Here is a 14,283-nt window from a genome sequence, read left to right as displayed (position 1 = left end):
GAACAGGATGATGCGCTCACTGCTGCAGCTCTGATTGGATGCAGCTCAGAGTGCGGCGTGCATTTCACGGGGGGGAACGCTGCATACAGAGGGTACCGTAATGTAGCATGTAGCGCAGGGGATCACCTTCACTACAGTAGCAATCTCAATAGGGCTTATTTTCGGGGGAGGGTTTATTTTAGAGGAATCTGACACAGTAAGGGGAGGGCTTATTTTCGGGATAGGTCTTATTATCGGGGAAACCCGGTATTTATATACACACACACACACACACACACACATATATATATATATAATGTATATTTGAGAAATAAGGCATTTATCAGAGAAACTTGTAAAAAGTTTTTCCCCCATTTTCTGCTTTCCTTCTGTTCTTGACTATGTTGGATTTGTTTGTGAGTTTAAGTATCCATTTTACTTCCCATGATCCTCTTTATCTCTTGTTTGGTCATAAATTCTTCCCTTATTTGTAGATCTGACAGATAAACTACTCCATGCTCTTTTAATTTGCTTATGTCATCACCCTTTATGTCTAAATCACATACCCAATTTTACCTTATCTTGGTATATGGTGTGAGATGATGGTTTATACAAAGTTTCTACCAAACTGCTTTACAGTTTTCTTAGCAGTTTTTGTCAAATAGTGAATTTTTGTCTCAAAAGCTTGGATTTTTGCATTAATCAAACAATAAATGACTATGTTCATTTACTACTGTATCTTGTGTACCTAATCTATTCTACTGTTCAACTACTCTATTTCTTAGTCAGTATCAAACTGTTTTAATGAGTTTGAGATCTCTTACTGCTAAGCCACGTTCTTTCACATTTTTTAATTGACTCTCTTGATATTCCTGGCTTTTTGTTCTTCAGATGAATTTTATTGTTATTTTTCTAGCTCTATAAAATAATTTTTGGTAGTTTGATTGGTATGGCACTAAAAAAGTAAATGAATTTAGGTAGAATTGTCATTTTTATTATATTGTCTCAGCCTACCTATAAACAATTAATATTTCTCCAGTTGTTTAGATCTATCTTTATTTGTGTGAGAAAAGTATTTTGTAACTGTGTCCATGTAGTTCCTTGGTTTGTCTTGGCAGGGAGACTCCCAAGTATTTTATGTTGTCTTTAGTTATTTTAAACAGAATTTCTTTTTCTATGTTTTCCTTTTGGATTTTGTTGTTAATATATTGAAGCACTAATGATTGATGTGGGCTTATTTTATATCCTACAACTTTGCTCAAGTTATTAATTGTTTCAACTAGTTTTTCAGTGGATTCTCTAGGATTCTCTAAGTATACTATCATTTCGTCTGCAAAGAGTGATAGTTTTGCTTCCTCATTGCCTAGTCTAATTCGTTCAATTTATTTTTCTTCTCTTATTGCTATAGCTAGCATTTTAGTATACTATTGAATAATTGTGGAGATAATAGGCATCCTTGCTTCACTCCTAATCTAATTGGGAAAGTCTTCTACCTTATCACCGTTATAGGGAATGCTTGCTGATGATTTTAGATAAATACTATTTTATTATTTTAATGAAAACTCCATTTTTTCTATGTTTTCTAGTGTTTTTTTTTAATAGGAATGAGTGTTGTATTTTTGTCAAAAGTTTTTTCTGTCTCTATTGAGATAAACATATAATTGATGCTTTTATTATTGATATGGTCAGTTATGCTGATAGTTTTCTTAATATTGTACTAATCCTGTATTCCTGGTATAAATCCCATCTGGTCATGTCATATGATCTTTGTGATACATTGCTATAATCTCCTTGGTAATATTTAGTTAAAATTTTATATCATTGTTCATTAGGGAAATTGGTCTATAGTTTTCTTTCTCTCTTTTTGCTCTTCCTGGTTTAGATATCAGCACCATGTTTATGTTGAAAAGGGAATTTGGTAGGAATCCTCCTTTGCCTATTTTTCCAAATTGTTTATATAGTATTGGAATTAATTGTTCTTTAAATGTATGATGAAGTTCACTTGTGAATCCATCTGGTCCTTGGAATTTTTTCTTAGGGAGCTCATTGATAGTTTATTCAATTTCTTTTTCTAAGATGTGGTTATTTATTCTATTTACTCTTCTTTTAGTCTGTGCAATTTACATTTTTATATTCATCCATTTCACTTAGATTGCCAGATTTATTGGCATATGATTGGGGAAAATCTTCTAATAATTGCCTTAATTTTATGACTTCATTGGTGGTACATTTACCCTTTTCATTTTTGATACTGGTAATTTGGTTTTCTGCTTTCCTTTAAAAAAAATCAAATTAGTCAATGGTTTATCTATTTTATTGATTTTTAAAAAATAAAACCAGCTTTTAGTTTTACTTATTAGTTCAATGGTTTTCTTTTTTTACTTTCAATTTTGTTAATCCCTTCTTTGATTTTCAGGATTTTCAATTTGGTGTTTGATTTTTTTTTTCTAGTATGTTGAGTTGCATGACCAATTCATTGATCTGCTCTTTTTCTATTTTATTGACTTACATATTTAGAGATGTAAAATTTCCCCTAAGTACTGCTTTGGCTGTATCCAATAAATTTTGATATGTTGTCACATTGTTGTTGTAATTCTCTTTAATGAAATTATTTGTTTCTATGATTTGTTCTTTGACCCACTAATTCTTTAGGATTATATTATTTAGTTTCCAAATAATTTTTCATCTCTGTTTCCATGGCCCTTTACTGAATGTAACTTTTATTGCATTGTGATCTGAAAAGGATGTATTTAATATTCTTTTCTGCATTTTTGGTGAAGTTTTTATCCCCTAATACGTGGTCAATTTTTGTGAAGGTGCCACGTACAGCCAAGAAAAAGGTATATTCCTTTCTATTTCCATTCATTTTTCTCTAGAACTCTATCTTATCTAACTTTTATAAAATTCTATTCATCTTTTTCACTTTTTTAAATTTATTTTATGGTTAGATTTATGTAGCTATGAGAAGGGAAAGTTGAGGTTCCCTCACTAGTATAGTTTTACTATTTCATCCTGTAACTCATTTAACTTTTCCTTTAAGAATCTGGATGCTATGCCACTAGGTGCATATATGTTTAGTATTGATATTACTTCATTGTCTATGGTACCTTTTAGCAAAATGTAGTTTCTCTGCTTATTTCTTTTTATTAGATCTATTTTTGCTTTGTCCGAGATAGTGATTGCTACCCCACCCTCCCTTTTTTTAACCTCAGCTGAAGCATAATAGATTCTGCTCCAATTGTTCTGACCTTCTCTGTCACCAAAATAAATTTTATGGTTAGGTTAATTTTTTGTTCTTTGTTCATTTTTCCAGCCTCTTTTTTGACTTTTAACTTCGTGTTAAAATTGAAGAGGGTACTTCCCAAACTTTATGTTTTCCATCCTGCAGCTTTCAGAGCCGGTTCTGGGAGTCTATTTTGGTACTTCCAAGGTGTTATGATCCAAGGAGAGGTGTGATCACTGTTCTGGCCTGTGCTCCAGTCTTTTCCCAGGAAGGGACCTTGTTCCCCTGCAGCCACAAGTGCCAGCACCCCTTTTGGCCCTGGAACTGTGACTAGGGCTCCTGCTTTCCTCAATAAGGACCAGGGCCTGAACAAATCTACCAGAAGAGCCTGGACCTAACAACTTCATTGTTCTCTGAGTCAACTCAGAGAATAACTCTTCCTATGTCAACAAAGGCAGATGGGGCCGACTTTATGGTCATTAGGGATGAGACCCTTATCCCATGGCACTAACTTGAGTAATGGGACTTTTTCTTCTCTTAATATTTTTTTAGACATATACTATGTTATGGTATGTTAATGGTAAAGAAAACATTGATGCCCTGAGTCATAATTTCAATTAACACTTTGTCAACTTTCTTATTTTATTGTATTTACTGCCTATCCAATTAAGAAAATTCCTTTCTCATACAATGATTAAACATTTATGGGGATCATAAATTTGAGTGACACAGCCACCTTGAATTGAGATGGTTCTAAAATGTATGTAAGCTTTCTCATTCTTCTGTTCAGGCAATCAAAACTTAGGTTTTGGTTCCTTGTATGTACAAGTTTGCTGGTTTTGTCTAACTTTAAGGGAATAAACAATATGAATTTGCATATCACCTAGCCTGTTTGCCTCCTTTAACCAGACTTTCAGTTTAACAAGATGGAAGTCATTTTTCTTTGTCTTTGTTCTTTCTTTTGCTTTGGGGGGTGAGAAAGGCTCTATAAAGTAAAAGCTAAGCAGGTGTATTTGCCAAACTTCCTAAATTACTTCTTATGTTGTTGGCATATTTGGGGAACATTGTGAAATTGTCCCTGTTCTGTGAATCCATAAAACTTTGTATTTTGTGAATATTATGCTTTTCATCTGTACATATGGGTTTGCATATGGTATTTGAAACCTGATGGCATGGTACTGGGAAAGTAAGTAAAAGGACATTGTTTATGCCTCCTCAGAGACCATAGAGAAATATTCAGAATTTGGGATGAGGACTGTGAAAAAAAATTTTTTTTTGCATCCTTGCCTATTTTCCTGGGGTGGCAAATTTCAAACAGTGGGAAATGTGAAACCTGGGCTTCTCTGGACATGCCCAGAGATTGTCTTGAGAGGCCTTTGAACGTGCCCATTTTGCCTAACTTCATCTCCTACCATGTGGGTAGGGCTAGCCCCCTTTGACTGGCTTCCTTTTTGTCTTTAAAACTGGCAAGACTGAACCTTTTGATGTCTTTGCCACTCTTTCTGCTACTCTTTTCAGCATCTCAATTTGTTGCATCCAGAAAGTGAAGATCACAGTTCACCCCTAGCATGAACTCCATGAACTGAATAGGTGAGGAAGAAAGGACTTCCCTTCCCTTGCTCCCTCTCTTTTACCCTCAGTCCTAAGGAATGGGCTTGGGGGTGTTTGTTTCTGTCCTGTTGTTTCTTCTTGCTAACTTCAGGTGCCAGAGGCTCGTTCAAGCCAGGGAGACCTTGGAGCCAGGACTGCAAGCAAGATGGTAAGCCAGTCAGGTTAGCATGGAAACCCTGAGAAGCTGGGATGCCTGGGACTCAAGGGGGTTGGAGGTTAGACTGGAGGGTAAACTATGAACCTAAACCCTTCCCCTCCCCAGAGGGTGGTGGTGGTGGTGCAAAGGGGAAGAGGGGGATTATGTCTCCCACATGTTGGGCCAGTAAGTTCATATAGCTGTGATTATACCTTTTGAGGTAAATATTTCTGTGTAAGATCTAAAAAACAGCAACAATAAAAACCCAAACAGTAGATAGGGGTGTGGGGGGTATTTTAAAAATTGGGGGGGGGTACTAAAGAGGAAAACATGTTCCTCCCTCTCTCTGACCCCTAAACATGTGTGGATAGATAGACAGATTTATACTCCCTTCAGGGATCCTTATATGTGTGGCCTTTTTGCTTTTAGTCACCAGCCTTACCTCTGATCCTTGCAAGGGTTCTTAAAGCCTGGCCTACAGTGGTAGAGAAGAATTTCATGCTTCTGAGAAAAGTTTTCTCCTGCTTCCACTTACCAAACTTTCTCCTCCCAGAGCATTGTTTCTTCATTGGTGCCCAAGAGGATCCCAAGGCCTTTCTGTATTCATTTTGAGCTCTGATTCTGTTGAATTTAATAATAGGCTATTAATAAAAATCTTTTTGCTATACCTGGAGCTCTCATCTGGTAGAAATTCCAGGAATGGTAAAGAGAATCTACTCCCTCTTTCTGTCCTGGAGTGACCTAAGCCTCTAGCTTAGGGCTTTTACTTTTTTTTCCCTCGAAGACACATTTGCACAAAATGAACTCATATTAGAGAAACTGGATACTTTCTGAGAACATCTGGCAAATAGAAAAGATCGACAGACTCCTTTAAGAAGTCGAGAATGGCACTTATAGGTTCTGTATGAGAGACAAATCATGAAACAGGGAGGGAGTGTCCCCAGTTCTCATCAAAGAAGAGGAAGTAGCTATCGTCCCTTCTTAACATAGCTATTCACCTGTTCTGGTCATGCTCCCACTTTCTAGGGGCTTTTTTTGTCTCAGCCTCCAATTGTCCCCATGGTTAAAGCCATTATGGAGGCTGTATGCTTTGGAACAGAGAAGGTGGCAGGGGCCACCAAAGCCCCCATGCTTCCATACGTACATGGTTCATTGCAGTGGCAAAATAGTCCTGTCTTCAGCGCCCTTCTTTTCACTGCCTTCCCCATCTTTCAAAGTCTAGTTCTAATGTTGACTTTATCAAGAAACCTTCTCTCTCACCTATCCGCTCTACCCAGCTTCTCCCAGAAATACCTACTTCTGAGCTGCCCCAACCTGCCTGTTTGGTCCGCCTCTTTGGGCCTGAGTACACACAGCCTAGCATTACTTCTGGGCCAAGGGTGTAAGTCTTCCAAGCCAACTGGAAACCCCTCCACAGGAAGACTAGAGCCTGCATTTTCTTCCCTTTCTCATCTCTCTACTCCAGTTTCTAGACTCCTATAGTGCCAGATCAGGCCTAATGTCCTGGGCAAGTGAAGCTGTGACAGGCTGACCCAGATTCCATGATGACTAAACACAGCTGTCGCCCAGCCAAAAAGATTGCAAACAAGGCAGGCACACAGGACCAGCCAGTTCTCCCACAGCCGTCGTATGACTTTTGGAGGCTGGAGTCCACTGTTATATGAAGTGACATTATATTCTCCTCCCTGCTTCAAGGCCTTCTTTCTGCTCCTGGTCCCTCCCCTTTTCTCCTCTATTAACCTCCATCCTTTTTTTTTTCCTTCTTTCCATCTCTTTCTTTAATGTCTTCCTCTCTTCCTCCTTCTCCCTGCTTCCTCCTCTCCTTCCTGCTTGATAATCTCCCTCCTCAATCTTCATCTCTTTTTGATTTTCTTTCATTCAACTACAAGTATTTAACAAATTTTTCTCCTCCGTGCAGAGCCCTGGGGGAGATATTGGAAGAGGAGAGAAAGAAGAGATGCAAAATGAACAAGCCTCCATCTCTGCCCTCCTTACCTGCTCAGAGGTAAGGACAATACATACACTCAGACATATGGGCTGACTGATTACCCCAGAGAATATGTGTGCAGAGAAGTTCAAGTGCACAGACTTTTTTTCTCATTTCTTTCCTCTCTTGTCTTTTTTTTTTTTTTTAAGGATAAACCTGTTCCCCAACCCTGCTCCCTGAGAGACCAACACAATGGGCCCCATGTCATAACAATTAGCATATAGCCCCTCTCTGGGCCTTACAGTCTCCCTGAATGCCTTGGGGGTAGGAGGCTGGCAGAGTCACTAATTTTGTGGGGCAAGAAGAACAAGACTGGGCTCCTCTATCCCAAAATCAGATCTGCATCTCTGCTTCCCAACCCACTGGAAAAGACCCAGAGAGAAGCCTTGAGGGCCACACTCCCTTCAAAGCACCAATGGTGAGCAGTCACTCCTACCAGAACTCTCCAGGCTTCAGTTCTCATTGAGGGTCCGGGTTGAGAGTTAGGGACACCTAGATTCTAGTCCCAATTCTGCTCCTGGTCTTCGTCAAATCTCCCCCTGCCCCACCCCCCTCAGCTTTTTCTGAACTTCAATTTCCTCATCTATAAAAGGGATAATGATACTCATTTCTCCTCTCCAACTCTGGCATTGACTATTGTGAAGGTTCCAGGAAATCCAAGAAAGGAATCTTACCATCTAGCCCAGGAAGACAAGGAGTTATTAGTACCCAAGTGAGTTGGTCTTAATTATAATTAAGAGGCCCTTCTCACTCACATACCATGAAGACATAAAATCAGCTTACCCCCATGAATCACGTGATTTGGAGCTTGGAGGCACCTTAGAGATTATCTAGTCAAGTCCCCTTATTTTGCAGAAGAAACAGGTCCTGAGTTGTAAAAACTGCTTAAGGAAGGATGGCATAGTGGATAAAATGCTTGATTTGGGGTTAGAAACACCTGCGTTTGAATCTTACCTCTGGAACTTACTAGCTCTCTGACTGAGTGTGATAGTAATGGCAATTAAAGATTCCCCTGTATTGGCTTGGTTTTCAAATTGATTGTATTAAAACCCAGAGTTTGTTAATCCCACCTGTGGGATGGGCTTGTTGATGTGAAAAGAAAGTCCTGAAGTGGGAGGAGCTGGTGACGTAGATTTGGAGAGACACTGGAGAGAGGCGGAAGATTTTTTTTTGGAAGCAGCACCTCGTGGAGAGAGAGAGAGACTAAGAGGATTGCTGGTGGCCGCTTTGAATTGCCCTGGACTTTTGAGACCTGCCCCCTGAGCTGCCAAGGACTGAGGAGACATGGCTGTTTTGCTGGTACTTTGTCTGTCTGTTTTGATGTTATTTTGCCAGATTTGTCCACTGGTGAAAGACTGTCCTGTTGAAGAAGTCCTGGAACCTGGCATTTGGTTAAGAAGGCCTGAGACTGTCCTGCAGACAGAGAGTGAATACTGTCCACTGGTGAGGGACAGTACTGTTGTTGCAGGGGTCTGGAGACTGTCCTGCAGACAGAATGAATACTGTCCACTGGTGAGGGACAGTACTGTTGTTGCAGGGGTCTGGGAGCCTTTCTGTTGGTTCAGAAGCCCTGAAGAAGGATTTTCTTGTTGTATGTTTACAGAAATCCTGGGAGAGGGCTTTGCTAATGTGTTCAGGGGTTCTAGGGCTGTTCTACAGACAGAGGATAAATTCATGAAGGGACTGGCAATGTATCTTATGGCCTTGCTAAGCCTTGTCTCTCCAGGAACTAAGATTGCTGAGAACTTGCCTCGTGTCAAGATGAAGAAAAGAGCTCCATTTGGGTATTAAGTGCTGTGTTTAAACTTGATGTAACTCTGGGGTAGATTCAATTGTGATCCAGGGGTGGGGAACTTTTGACCTTTTTGTGTTCTATGGTTGAGCAAATGAATGTATTTTACTTATGTTTGGAAACTAATCTCCATTTGAGAAGAGGGGCTTTGTGGTGGACTTAATTAAGGTATAGCCTAGGGGTGGAGAAGTATTTGGAACAGAGACTTTGTAATTGATTGAATGATTGGAAAGTCCTGGGGTGGGGTAGGCCTTGGAGATTATTTAATCACACTTAGTAAATGCTGTATTTTGAATGATGTCATGTTTTGATCTTCTCTGTTCTGGGTTTGTTACTGAATAAAATAGAGAGCACCTATGCTGGTATTTTGAACCTGGGAAGTTGCCTTTCCTTGGCATTACATTACACTGAGCAAGTCACTTCAACCCCTCTAAAGCCCCAGTTTCATCTATAAAATGGAATGGCAATTTCCAATTTTACTTACCTTGTGGGGCTGTTATGAGACCCAACACATGAGATTATTATATATGTAGAATGCAATATAAATTATTACTATCATCATTAGGCTCTCCCAAGATTGCACAGATAAAAAATTGAAGAGCTAGGCTCTGTATCTAGTGTTTTTCATACTCAATGTTGTCTGCCTCCTCCTTTCCTTTGGCTTGTCAAAAGTGCCCTATGAACATCGTAGTAGGGGTCAGTAAAAACCTAAGGAATAAACTAGCCTTAGTTATTAGTAACCTCCCAGCATCTAGTATAAGACAGAGTCCAGGAGACCTGGGTTCTTTTCCTAGCTTTGTCATTGTCTTGCCATGTGACCTTGAAAGCATTTTTCCTCCTCTGGGCCTTGATTTCCCCATCTATAAAATGGAGGTAGAGAAATGTAGGGTTAGGGGTGGGGTAGGATTATGTGCTGATGGTCCCTAAAGAACCTCCCAGCTCTGACATCCTTGTTCTAAGGGCCCTCCTAGCCCAGACACTCTGTGTTTTAAAGACCTTATTGTTTTTGATGGTCCATGTTCTAAGTTTTAAGGATCTATCTAGATCTGGGGTACCTTGACTCTAGTGCTCACTCCCCCTCTTTTTCTAACCATTGTAGAACCATATACCATGAAGATTATAAATAAAATTTTTCAAGGATTTTTTTAATAATAATGGAGAAAAGGAGTAAATTGCAGACCTCTCACAACAGGATTATAGTAGAAAATCAAAAGAAACCTCTCCAGCACTAAGTTAGTGTCTCTTTCTATTGTTTCTAAATTCATTTTGGGCTCATCAGAACCCCAGGTCAGTTTTTCAGGCCTCCACTTGGAATTATCTAACTTTGTCATAATTTCCAGGGCCAGGAAGTGTGCACAAACATTCAGGCAAGGCATTCTCTGCTCCTCAATTCTGACTATTTTCTTTGTCTCTAGAAAACCACAAATTGAGTTTTTGTACTAACCAGAAGAGTACCCACTGGTGCCAACTTTCAGTCAGAGGGAAGCCCTTTTGTTATGAAAGTCAGCTAAGTGGTGTAGTAGATAGCTGAGGCTGAAGTTAGGAAGCCCTGAGATACTAGGTGTGTGACTCTGGGCAAGGCACTGAACTCTGTCTGCTTCAGTTTCCTCACCTGGGCAGTGGGGATAATTATGGCATCTACCTACTAGAGTTGTTGTGAGGATCTAAGAGGATAACAATTGCAAGGTGTTTAGCTCAGTGCCAGGCACATAATAAGCACTTAATAAGTCCTTCCTTCCTTCCTTCCTTCCTTCCTTCCTTCCTTCCTTCCTTCCTTCCTTCCTTCCTTCCTTCCTTCCTTCCTTCCTCCCTTCCTCTCTTCTTTCCTCCCTTCTTTCCTTCCTTCCTTCCTTCCTTCCCTCCTTCCTTCCCTCCTTCTTTCCCTCCTCATTGAGGAGGCAGGCAATTTAATTATAGGTTATACATGTGCAGTCAAGCAAAACACATTTCCACATTAGTTATGTTGTGAAAGAAAACACAGACCAAAAAAACAACAAACAAGAAAAATAAAGTTAAATAAAGTTTTTAAAAAGTATGCTTTGATCTGCAGTTCTTTCTCTGGAGGTAAATAGGATTTGTCATTATAAAGTCCTTCAGAATTTTCTTGAATCATTGTATTGCTGAGAATAGCTAAGTCATTCATAGTTGATCATTGTACAATATTACTGTTACTATGTACAATGTTCTCCTGGTTCTGCTCTCTTCATTTTGCATCAGTTCATATAAGTCTTTCCAGTTTTTTCTGAGAGTATCTTGCTCATCATTTCTTATAGTACAATATTATTCCATCAAAATCATATGTGACCACAAATAAGAAGATCAAGGTCATCATTATCACCATGCACAGCAATCACTATTAATAGTAGCGCCATTTGGAACTGATTGAGGGACCATATTCATAGAGTGATCATAATGAGTCAGTGTCAAACTAGGAGAATCTCTAGCATAAAGCCCCAGGGATCTGTCCTTTCGCCTTTGATGATCAAATTTTTTTTTTTAAGCAATTGGGGTTAAGTGACTTGCTCAAGTTTACATGGTCAGTTATTTCTGGGTGTGGTACTAAGTAACTGAGCCTGGATTCAATCCCAGGTCATCCTTACTCTGGGGCTGGCGCTCTTACTCACTGTGCCACCTGGCCGCTCCTACAATTTTTTTTTCAATGACTTGGATGAAAGCATAGAAGACAACTATATCAAATTTTAAGATGTCGTGAAGCCTGAAAGGATAGCTACCATGTTCAAAGACAGAATTGGGATTCAAAAAAATCTCAATAGGCTAGGAGAGTGGACCAAATCTAACAAATGAAATTTATTGTTGTTTGTCCTTTGTATTTAAAATTTAATAGAGAAAAAATGTAAAGTTTTTCAGTTAAAAAATTATTTGTATAAGCAGGATAGGATAAGAACTGTAGTTAGATGACAGGCCTTGGGGAAAAGACTTTGAAATTGACTGATAACTCAGTTGATGTATGATTGACATAGAAGCTAATGCATTCTTGGACTGAACTAGGAGAAATGGAATGTCCAAAACAAAAGAGGTGATCAGTTCCTGCTGTACTCTGCCCTCCTCAAGTCACATCTGATTTATTCTATTCAGTTCAGGTGCCACATTTAAGGATACACTGGACAGTGTTCAGAAGGGGGTAGACTGGGATGATCATACAAGGACTGATCCAAGAGAGGCTTGGAAAAGACTTAAGGAAGACCATCTTCAAATATTTGAGCACTATCCTATGGAAGAAGGACTGTTCTGCTTATCCCCAAAGGACAGAAATAACTCACACCCCAGCCACCACTCCCAATAATTGGGAGAGGAGGCATCAGAATAAGTTATTGAGTATATATTGAATATAGCAGAATATATTGAATATAACAGAATTTTCTAACAATTAAAGCTGCCTGAGAATGGAATGGGCTGCCCAAGGAAGGTAGTGATTTCATCAGTGGAGGCCTTGAAGTAGAGGCCAAATGACTACTTGTTAGGGCTTCCTAATCAGTATAGGTTAGACTAGATGCCTTCTGAGATTCCTTCCCATTCAGAGAGTCTATGATTCTGACTTGTTAGAAAGGATCATGATACATATGTATATAGAGCATTCATTTCCACACAATAGCTTTGCTCCAGTCGCTCCTTCTTATCTTCAGAATCAAATATAAATGCCTTTGCTGGGCATTTAAAGATTTTCCCAAACCAGCCCCTTTATAACTTTCTGTTCTTCTCAGACACATTCTGCCACATAGCTACACTGGGATACTCAAAGTTCACACATGACCCTCCATCTCCCATATCCATGCCTTTGCACTGGCTGAACCACTCCCCCCCCCCCCCCCGTCCCCAGAACATACTGCCTTTCTTCCTTGCCCCTCAGTTTCCCTGAATTCCTTCAAGGCTCAGCTCAAAGCTTATTTTCTATAGGAGTTTCTCCTCAGTCCTCTCAGCTGTTAAATCGAGATTGCCTTTCACTTATTTTGTTAACATCTTATGCATACCTGGTTATTTCTAAATTATTTCCTTGATTAGAATGCGAGCTCTTCAGGGGCAGGGACTTCCCCCCTTTTATTTATATCCCCAGTGTTTAGCACAGTATTTGGCATATGAATGGCATATGTTTGGCAAATGAATGCTTCTTGATTGATTGAAATGGACAAAAATCAAATTTTAGTATATAAAGCTAAAGAATCACAGAGCCATGGGATAAGGGAATGCTAGAGATGGAGAGGAATTTGGAACATAGATCAGACCTGGACAAGACCTTAGGGGTCCCCTGGTCTGTCCCCATCCCAACACAAGTGAGGAAATTGAGGCCCAGAGAGAAGAAGTAACTTACCCAAAGTTTTACAAGTTAAGCAGCAAAATCAGAAATAGGAACCAGGTTTTATAACTCTCAAGTCAGAGTGCTTTTCCACCCTCTCAGGAGTAGACCAGGATAGAAAGACCCAGTAGCTACCAAATGTTCAGGTGAGCAAGAGGTAGCCTTCCAGAGCTGCTCTGATAAAGGGCTGCCAGGTTGTTTTGTATAGAATTCATAGTCTAAGAAGTCAGAGAGTCCAACACAAGGTCACTGGCAAACAGATATCCACATCTTCCCTTCCTTCCTACCTCACTTTCTTTTTTCCCTTTCTTCTTTCTCTCCCATCCCTCCTTCCCATTTCTCTCACCCTTCCTCCTCCTCCATAGTTTCCTTCTTCCTTCCTTCCTTCCTCAATGACTTTCTCTCTCCTCTACATCTCCCAATAGAATATTCCCTAGTAATAAGAAAGGACACTCAAACAAAACAAATCCATACATTGATCATGTCTGAGAATATGGGTTTCATTCCATACCCCTATTCCGGCACATCTCTACCTTTTCTGCCTTTCTTATAGGTCAGACTTGAGCCTGACACTGCCTGTCCTTTATCCTGTTTCTGTTGCTTTCCTGGCTGAATGTGGGTGTCCCCTAGGAGGGTTATTCATAGGCAAAGGAGGTTAGAGGTTATATGCATAGAACAGGTGTGGTTTCCTCTCCCCCCCCCACACACACACACACTGAGATCCTGACAAAGGTGCCAATGTCCAAGCAAGGGAAAAAAAGATCAGTCTCAAGGTCTTCTACTTCCAGCTCCATGTTTCTTGCTTCTGCTTTGAAGGAAGGAGGTGTCTTTCCCTATTCCTCCCTAGTGCTGTTGGCTTGGGTGATCTCTTCAGACAGGCCTAACTCCTGCCAGGTCAGAGCTCCAGCTTCTTGAGGAGATACAGGTTGGAGAGCCTACTGCAACAAAAGTTAATCATAGAGGTCACTGTTCAGGGTTCCTTTGGTGAAAATTGGGGAGGGGGTACAGAGGGATTTCTTGTTCATCTCAAAGTCTAGTTCCTTCCCAAGAGCACCAAAGAATCTCATAGTGTCAGAGCTAGAAATGCCTTAGAGACCACATCCAACCCATTTTACAAATGGCCAATCTCAAGCCTAGAGTGGAGAAATGACTTTTCAAAGGTCATAGAGCTAGTAATTTGAAGAGTCACCACTTGAATTCAGGTCTTTTCAGTGCCAAATTCCAAGCCCTTTCCATTATGTGT

General features: G+C 39.9%; 1 long non-coding RNA gene across 1 annotated transcript; it reads left to right on the top strand.

Moving 5' to 3' along the window:
• Positions 1–6,365: 6,365 nt before the first annotated feature.
• On the top strand, positions 6,366–9,108 carry LOC138157345 (uncharacterized). The gene is made up of 2 exons (XR_011167374.1): positions 6,366–6,954; positions 7,086–9,108. It is a non-coding gene; the product is annotated as an uncharacterized lncRNA (long non-coding RNA).
• Positions 9,109–14,283: the final 5,175 nt, after the last annotated feature.

The sequence above is a fragment of the Petaurus breviceps genome, unplaced genomic scaffold (genome assembly GCF_028583685.1).
Source record: "Petaurus breviceps papuanus isolate PSGF00001 unplaced genomic scaffold, PetGlider_PUasm1.0 172, whole genome shotgun sequence".
Lineage (NCBI taxonomy): Eukaryota > Metazoa > Chordata > Mammalia > Diprotodontia > Petauridae > Petaurus > Petaurus breviceps.
The sequence above is the reverse complement of the archived record's forward strand: the minus strand, read 5'-3'. Positions and strand labels throughout refer to the sequence as shown.